The sequence below is a fragment of the Eumetopias jubatus genome, unplaced genomic scaffold (assembly GCF_037043125.1).
Source record: "Eumetopias jubatus isolate StellerSeaLion01/CBP00866 unplaced genomic scaffold, mEumJub1_p1.0 scaffold_59, whole genome shotgun sequence".
NCBI lineage: Eukaryota > Metazoa > Chordata > Mammalia > Carnivora > Otariidae > Eumetopias > Eumetopias jubatus.
The window spans coordinates 599018-608533 of NW_028274865.1; the positions used below are offsets into that span (position 1 = coordinate 599018).

General features: G+C 37.2%; 1 pseudogene; it reads left to right on the plus strand.

Annotated features, from left to right (window-relative positions):
* The first annotated feature begins 1551 nt into the window (after positions 1-1551).
* Positions 1552-2604, plus strand: LOC148161798 (PIH1 domain-containing protein 2 pseudogene; annotated as a pseudogene).
* The last annotated feature ends 6912 nt before the right edge of the window (positions 2605-9516 follow it).

The window sequence follows — 9516 nt, forward strand, 5'->3', positions numbered from 1 at the left end:
CTAGTTGGAGTGTATGGGTCTGGACTCACGAGAACCAGGTTCATGTGCAAGACCTCAGAAGCACGCATTGCCCCCTTTCCTCTACCCACTTCTACCAAGATAAAGGGGCATCCTTAAAAGACCATTGCAAATAAGTGTCCTGACCTTGCAGCTTGCTATATCTTCTGAACCCACTGACTCTTTGGCATCCGACGGAGTCTCTTACAAAACCCACAAGCATCCTTCGTGCCTCTGCTTGGAGACTTCCATGGTTCCCCACCAGGCAACTGACATTGTTCCTCTCTGATAAAATTCAGTTTTTCAGAGTTCAGCCTGCATCTTTACAGATCTCCTACTCTCCTTACTGTTCAAATAGACTTTCACTAGTACCTGTGGAGGGAATGAAATCCAGAATGTGAAGCTGTCCATATGTTGCTCCTCGTCTCCTCCGAATTGCTCTTTCTCCCCAATGAAGGCTCTGTATGATGGTGATGTTCCTTCTGTCCACCAGCCTCTGACCCTTTCTCTCACGGCGACAACCTCCACGGAATGTCTTCCTTCCCTATAGCTGATACAGACGTGCTCGTACATTCTTACACGGGCTTGCTGCTTTCCTATCTTCCTGAGTTTATCTGGAGGGGCTGCACCCTTGCTCATGGTGCCTCATCACAACCCTGCTCCTGGTTCAAAGCACAGACTGCATCCGGTGTCTCCTCAAAGCCTGTGTAGGGCAAAGCTTTTGTGTGAAGGTAAGTCTTCAGTCCAGAGTCACGTTTGCATCTGATGTTTTCCTCTACAGAGTAATTTTGAGTGAATATTTATCCTGAGGGACAACTGGAAGTGAACACACATGTCAGTTTGTAGCCTTTCATATGAAACTTATGCTAACAAGGCAACAAAGAATTCATGAGACTCATTGTGAAGATTTGTGTGACCACCATATCGGATATCATTACAACAAAATCAGGTCCGTACACCTTTGATGGGGACCAAACGATTCATTTTGCTGTGCGCCCAGGCTTCTGTCCTTGTTTACTGTGCGCAAAGAGGAAGTGCAGATCTTCTCTCTGAGGTTAATTGTTGCTTTCACAGCTCACTCACCCTCTTCCCTTGCACCCTGTAGGATTGTCTCTGACCTAAGACGTTCTTGTGAAAATTGATATCCATGGCTTATGAGAGACAGGAATAATTCAAATGATGACGGATCCTTGGAGGTGGGCAGTATGGTTAAGCATGTGTGTTTTAAGATGACAGTTGTGAAGATACAAAAGCTCTGTCTGGCCTTCCTGGGCTCCCAGTTACTTTACATTAAAATGTGGTGTGTCCATCATGATTTATCTACTTCTTTCTGTTTTACATGCATTTTTGTTTTTATGCTTTTTACACAGTGACATTAAACAAATTTAATATTTTGTTATGATCGATTCAAGTGCAAGTCCACACTCTGCATCTTTGCTCCTCAAAGTACAGTCTCGACCAGCAACGTTGCATCACCAGAGAAGCTTTGAAAACCTGCAGATTTCAGATCAGGAGACCAAGAGAAGGGACTTCAGAGGCCTATTTACCTCAATCATGGAGTCTTCCTGAAAGGGGCTGCTCACTGAAGTTAACTCAGTTCTGGAACCTCCAAGATGATCTAGCTGGAAGCAGCCCTGAGAGCTCTAAGGAGTTCCTTCAAGAGCCACTGGAAGAGGGGAGACAGTTCAGTGTGCCCTAGAACCATTAGCTCTGTCTGCACGCCAGGATCCTGAAAATGAAAGAAAACAAAACTTTTTTTATCAAGCTTTGTCAGTGGAAAAGAACAGTTAACCATTCCCCCAGCTCCCCAGTCAACCACTCATCCAGTACCTCTAAGTACTGGCCAACCAGAAGATATGTCTGAGACATCAGAATTGTACATGTTTGTTGATGTCACCTACAATGCTGGTGTTCTCCAGGTGGAGAAAAGCGCCATGCACAGAAAGATCAGTTAATATGGATGGCCATGAAATGCGTTGAGGACAACTTAATGAACTTATTACTATTACTACTATTATTATTACTCTCACAATATTACTAAATTTAGAATAAAAAGGAAACACTCAAAGGATGAAACAAAATCTGACCAGAGCCCAAACTGACCCCATGGGTTTAAGAGAGAAAACAAGAGAAGACCTGACCCTTGAGCAGATCAGAAGCAGTACGGTGAGCAATCCAGGTCCCTTTCCTCAGCTTTTTTTTGCCAAGAGACCAAGTTTCAAGCAAAACAAGGTATCTGGCGGGAGACATTTCCACCACCAAGACCCAGGTGGAGATGAAGAGACCAGCCTATGAACTAAAGATTGTGGCTGATCAGAATGAGAAACCTCTGAAAATTGAAATAGAAGTTAAATCACCTGGTAGTAATTCAGTATGTCTCTGTGACCTTAGTGTTTCTGAAGATGATTTATTGATCGAGGTCTCTGAGAAGTACAGATTACATCTGAATCTTCCAGAATCTGTGCATACTGAAATGACTACAGCAAAATTATCAAAGAGAAAGCTACATTAATCATCACAGTGCCACTGGTGGAAGTCAAGAGCATCATCTGCTTTGGGTTTTCAGTGCTAACGGCAGATGAATTACAGGACCTTCATGATGGGTGAAGAGGCAGTGGTTTATCTTAAATACCAGTTTTGTATTTTGTAAGAGTTCTTTTTTACCCAATGATGTTTTCTCATCAACTGTTTATCTTTTTTTTTTAAACTCACTCTTTCTCCTTCTCAAACTTGATGTGAAGCAGAATCTACTAAAAACAGTATCGCCATGATACACTTTTTTTTGAAGGTCTTCCTAACGGTCTTAAAGTAACAAATATGATTTGGGAAATTCTGTTTGTTTTCAGGTAACATGGGAGGATTCTTGGCTTACTGGTTGAAAAAAAATTTTTTTTTGTCTAGGAAATTTTACATCAGGAAATAAAAATAAAGATTTTTATTTTTATTTTTTAAAAATTATATTTACTGTATTTATTTAAAATAAATAAAATATTTTAAATAATTTATTTATTTTGTTTATTTAAAAAGAAGAAAGCAGAGTTCAGGTGCAGCCCTGAAGTACTACATCAAAGTTGTAATTCATAAGAAGCTTTTTCTTGATGTTTTCTATGCACATTAAAGTTTGAGCACTGTTCTGCATCTCTATGAAATATACTCTTCTTAGATGTGAATTAGTGTTTGGTTTTAAACATTGCCATTGTTTTTGGGAACGTAGAGCCCCCAGAAAAATAATTTAACATTTTACACACACAAAAATGTCTTCTAGCTTCCACCTGGCAGATAGAGATTTTACTTTGGGGTCACACAGATGAAATATTACAAAGAAACATTAGACGTGATGTCTTTGGTTACCTGAAAAGCAAGATTTCATTAGACACTCTGTGTTTAATAGAACTAAATATTATTGAAAGTAGTTTTTTTTCCTCAGTAGTCACCCATTTTTCCTTACTTGTAACATCTATATTTTATGTAGAAATCTATAATATTGTCATAGAATTGTATATAAATAAAAATTGTGTCCAGGTGAATTTACGGGGTCTGATTTTTATTGCTCCTTAAGTAACAGGGCTCCTAGTTGTCCCGCACACGATTTTATATTCTGACGAATGCTACCAACTGCAACTTTGGGTTAGTCCTAAGTCTGTAGTAGACTGTAACTTTTCTCCTACATGTTTATACATGTGTGCAAACACACCTGCACTCAAGCATATTTGAAATTAATTTTGAGCAGCTCTAATAGTTTTGTCTATAATGAACTAACCTAAGTTCATTACAGGAGCTGTGGCATTTACAGAGATAAGTAGAGGACAGTTCCTGCTTTCTGGACATTTATAAATTAGTATGCAAAAATAAATTGAACAGAAATCACTTTGGTATGAAATGCAACAAAAGAGCCCCTGATTACTTTTGGACAGGGTAATCAAAAATACATTCTTTGATAAACTGGTATTTAATTGAACTTTGAAAGATACATGATAGTCTAACAGGTAGAAAAAAGGAAGAGCATTTTAACTGGGAAGCAACAGTAGGAACAAAGACAAGAAAACCAAAAATGATGAGCCATGGAGAGAAAAGGACAAATTCCCAGAAAAGTAAAGTGAAAGATGTTTTAAAAAATACCAAAAATTGAAGACCGAAGGCTCTACTTGCCACTATTCCATAGGTTGCACATCTTCTAGCCTTTCTAAGAGCTTAGTATATGAAGGCATCATTCTCATTAATACTGGCAGATGAAAATACTGCAGTGAATTTAGAAGACAAATGTGCAAAGACATTTCTTAAAATAGTTAACTACAAAATCACGTGGTCTCAGAACAAAAACATCATTGAGAGACCTCTTCCCCCACTTTCATACAAAGGACAGAAATCCTTTCTGGTCTCCTTTATGGTTTCCATTCCCATTTTGTTTAAATTCATTTCATGACAGGTTTCTTCACTGAAATTTGGAAGATAACTTTTGGAAAGCTGTTTGTTTTCTTGAGTTGATTGGAAATCAGAGGAAAACCATTCAGGCATCTACTTGTCTGTCCATCCCCGAGTCCCAAATTAAGAAATTGGGAACACATTCTTTTCTTCTCCTTAGACCTGAAATGTGTGTGTGTTGTATACTCTGTGTATAAATCAGTATAATAATTCTGAATACTCTGGTATCCCTTTTTTGGACTAGTTCCCAGACTTTTGAATCTAATGGACCAGTAAATTCAAATCATGTGATTGCATTTAAAAAAATCACTATTGTGGATCTAATTTCACTTCCGTTGCATAAATAAAAATATAAATTTCACTTAAAAAGTGGGAAGACAATCATCTCAGAATGAAACAGCCCATATTTGACCACAAATTAATCTTATCATATGTTGTAAAAATATGCACACTATAGTTCTTATGTTTCTCACATTTTTCCATGGATTAGAGAAAATTTCTTTTATCATCGGCAGACCGACATTTTGAAAGCACTCTTCTGTGTGACCTCTATTTTGTAAATATCTCTGGTTAAAATGTCCTGTCAGAGCTGAACACCTGGGGCACCTGGGTGGCTCTGTCAGGTAAGCAGCTGACTCTTGATTTCGGCTCAGGGCACGCGATCTTAGGGTCCTGGGATCGAGCCCCATGTAGGGCTCCGTGCTCAGCGGGGAGTCTGTTTGTGGGTTCTCTCTCTCTCTCCGCCCCTGCCCCAACTCCTGCATGCTCTCTCTTCCTCTCTCTCTCTCACAAATAAATAAATAAATCTTAAAAAAAAAGAACACTGTATTCTCCAGCATAGTCTTCTCCTTTTTGGACCTGCCCTTGAGCAGCCACAGACCCTCTTCTTGGCATTGTCAATCTGTTTGCTCACCTCGCACTCACACTCTCAGAGCCACCACTCACATCTTTATCTGTGCAGTGAAGTTTTTGAACCTAAAGGCAACACTTTGTATTTATTTTCATTCACCTGTATCCTGTTCATCTGCCGCAGTGTTGCGTTCTGTCGAACACTCTAAAAATAATGGTGATGGATCTCTATAAATTTTATTTACAATGTCTTCAGGCTGTCAAAAAAATTTGAGCAGAAAAATTATGTAGAACTCCTCATAGAACATATTCCATGGATCAATAGTATGTCATTTTCTCTTTTGCTTGACATAAATAAAAATTGAATCAGTTTTATGTACTTTAAAAAAATTCTGCCAGTTTGGAGTTTTGGCAAATGCAGCTTTCTATTTCTTCATCACCTGTTCAACGTTTTTTCTTTTTTTTTCTTTTATGAGGAGGTTTTTAAAAATAAAAATTCTATATATTTAAGGTGTACAACCGTGATGATTTGATATAAATACACATAGTGAAATGATTACTAGCATTAAGGTAACCAACATCTTTTCACAGTCAGCATATTTTGGTGTGTGATGAGTGTACAGTATTATTAAGTATACTCTTGTCCGTATTTTGATATCTTATTTATCCTACACCACTGCAAATTTGCACCCTTTGACCAACATCTCCCCATTTCTCCCCCAACCCCAGCCCCTTGTAATCACCATTCTACTCTCTACTTCTATGGGTTGGACTTTTTTTTTTTAATTGCTCATATAAGTGAGATCATTCAGCATTTGTCTTTCTCTGACTTATTTCACTTAGCATCATGTCTTCCAAGTTCATCCATGTTGTCACAAATGGCAAGATTTACTTCTTTCTGAGGAATGAATAAATATTCCACTGTGTGTGTATATCTTCTTTATCCATTCATCTTTCTTTTTTTTTTAAAGATTTTATTTATTTATTTGAGAGAGAGAGAGAATGAGAGATAGAGAGCATGAGAGGGAAGAGGGTCAGAGGGAGAAGCAGACTCCCTGCCGAGCAGGGAGTCCGATGTGGGACTCGATCTCGGGACTCCAGGATCATGACCTGAGCCGAAGGCAGTCGCTTAACCAACTGAGCCACCCAGGCGCCCCTCCATTCATCTTTCGATGGACATTTAGGTTGTTTCCATATCCTGATTATTATCCTTATTATGAATAATGCTGCAATGAATATGGGAGTGCAGATATTTCTTTGAGATACTAATTTTGTTTCCTTTGGATGTATACCCAGAAGTGGAAATTTTGGATCATATGGTAGTTCTATTTTTAAGTTTTTGAGGAATCTCCATAAGGTTTTCCATGATGGCTGTACCAACTTGCATTCCCACCAAGAGTGCACCAGGGTTCCCTTTTCTTCACATCCTCTCCAACATTTGTTATCTTTTGTCCTTTTCATAATACCTAAGAATATGAGATGATATCTCATTGTGGTTTTGACTTGTATTTTTCTGATAATCATTGATGTTGAGCACCTTTTCCTGTATCTAATGGCCATTTATATGTCTTCTCTTGAGAAATGTCTATTCAGATCTTTTGACCATTTTTTTAATCAGGTTATTTGTTTTCTTACTATTGATTTTTTTGAACTCCTTACGTATTTTGGATATTAACCACTTATCAGATGTATGATTTACAAATATTTTCTCCCATTTTTTAGATTTCCTCTTTATTCTGTTTCCTTTATTGTGCAGAAGGTTTTCAGTTTGATGTAATAACACTTGTCTGTTTTTGTTTTGTTGACTGTAGTTTTGAGATCACATCCAAAAAGTCATTGCCTTGGCCAACTGTCAAGAAGCTTTCCCCCTATATTTTCTTCTAAAGGTTTTATGGTTTCAGGTCTTACATTTAAGACTTTAATCCATTGTGAGTTGATCTGCGTGAGTTAAGGGTCCAATTTCATTCCTCTGCATTTGGGAAATTTGTTTTCCCAGCACCACTTAGTGAAGAGACTGCCCTTTCCCCCTTGTGTGTTCTTGGCACTTTTGTTGAAGTTCAGCTGACCATAAATGCATGAATTTTTCAAGTTTTGGCAAACATAGCTTTGTATTTCTTCATCATCTGTTCAACATTTTCAAGAAATGTCTCCATTGTTTTTGTCACGATCAAACACATTTAAATTAAAACAATAACAAGAAAGAAGATTTATTATTTTGCTGCCAAGAAACTCAACAACTAATTTGGGGTCAGGAAGAATCAGGGGCTAAAGTTCATTGGTAACCTGTAGCAGAAGCCAGTTAAAAATAGGAAAAATGGCTATAAACACTTAGAAAAGTAATGACTTCAAGAAGTTAGAAATGTGTCAGGATCCTAGAAAAGGTCTTAGATAGGAAGACAAACATCCAAAGGGCAGATGGCCACAGAGAGACTCAGGGCTAGAAGGAGTATTTCAGAAGAATGCAGTTTTGTCCTTGTGTGGACCATTTATCTAAAAGATGATAAGTTGACTATGAACAAATTGTTAAGAGTCTAAAATCTCTTTGGAAAGATTTAGAGCATAAACGAATTGACTTTAAAAAGCAACCAAGACTCTCATAAAATCTGCTTTCATCTTATTAAACCGTGGTGCTTATGTTACAGCCAAAGTCTAAATGTAGGCTAGTAACAACGGTGAAAGATAATTAGGAGATTAATAGATTGACACTCTAATGTAGAAGAAGAGAAAGTGTTGTATAATTTGTGTAATGAATATAACATCAGATACATAGTTAAGACATCTGACATGCCATTAATTATTAAATTTAAGTCATTTAATATTTTTGTTTCATTGTGAATCATGCAGCAATGATTAAGTCTTTCTTACATATAATACCGTTTTTCAAAAATTGACACTGATAAAGTAATAAAAATGAATATATTTTGCAAAATTTAAAATTTATATTTTTGTTATATATGCAAAAGTTCTGTGCGTCTTGATTACATGAATTTCATCTGAGGGTAATTTAAATTATAAATGTAAGTGTGTATAAATATGTATAATATGTTTATAGTCAATAATAAAGCATTGAGTTAGTTTGAGTTTCTTTTAAGTTATTTTGTGGTGGGCAACCACTTCACACTGTATATCTATGAAATTCTGCCGTATATTTCTCATCACGATTTAGCATTAGCGACATAACTATTTGACAAGGTAGTGCCTTAACAGGACTTGCCTTTGTGCATATTCAGTACCAGTGAGCAGGCAATATATACAGTAGAAAGTTCTATTAAAATTAAGTAGGTCTGTTTTAAAGAACAATTAATATTTATTATTTATTCAAGAAACTGTGCATGCATGAGATAACCTGATCTAATCTCATAATTGATAAATAAATAGATGTTTTTAAAATAAAATGGTCAAGCCAGTTAGTTCTTTGTGGTTAATCCAAAGACCAGTTATTTGGCACCATATAGCTGTTACCTTTTTAATTAAATAATGTTCTCCAACTCTTTACAAAGCAGCTATTCTTCAAGGTCACTTTTTCATTATCTTTAACCTGAAAGAAGGCTTCCATAAGAATACAAATATGACTTCTCTTTTACCTCTACCTTGGGCAGAGCAATGTGAAATATTATTGGAACATAACTCTGCTGTTTTGCTATGAGTCTTACAATAATTTGCCCACTCCGGAAAGGTTAAGTCATGTCATCCCGCTAAAACCTCCTAAGCCTACAAAATAGATTATTTTACGGTAAAGCAGCTTTCCTTTCCAAGTGTGCTTTGCCCTGGAGGAAATGAAGTTGCCACTTTAGAATGCTCAATAACACCTTCCACTCAGCATTGTAACTCGGAGATTAATCAGTTTCTGCTGTTTCATCACTCAGTCAAGCGGCTTCCAAAATATAGTTGCCAACCCTCAGACTTGCACCTATGCACTCTAGGATCCAGCCTTTAAATAAAGTAGGCTTTCTCCGTTGCTTTTTTTTTTTTTTTTTTGGTCCTTTGTTTATAGAACAGATTTTAAAATCAGTTATTTCAAATCTAACACTTTTTTTAAAAGATTTTATTTATTTATTTGACAGAGAGAGACACAGTGAGAGAGGGAACACAAGCAGGGGGAGTGGGAGAGGGAGAAGCAGGCTTCCCACTGAGCAGGGAGCCCGATGCGGGGCTCGATCCCAGGACCCCAAGATCATGACCTGAGCTGAAGGCAGACGCTTAACAACTGAGCCACCCAGGTGCCTCTCAAATTTAACACTTTTTATC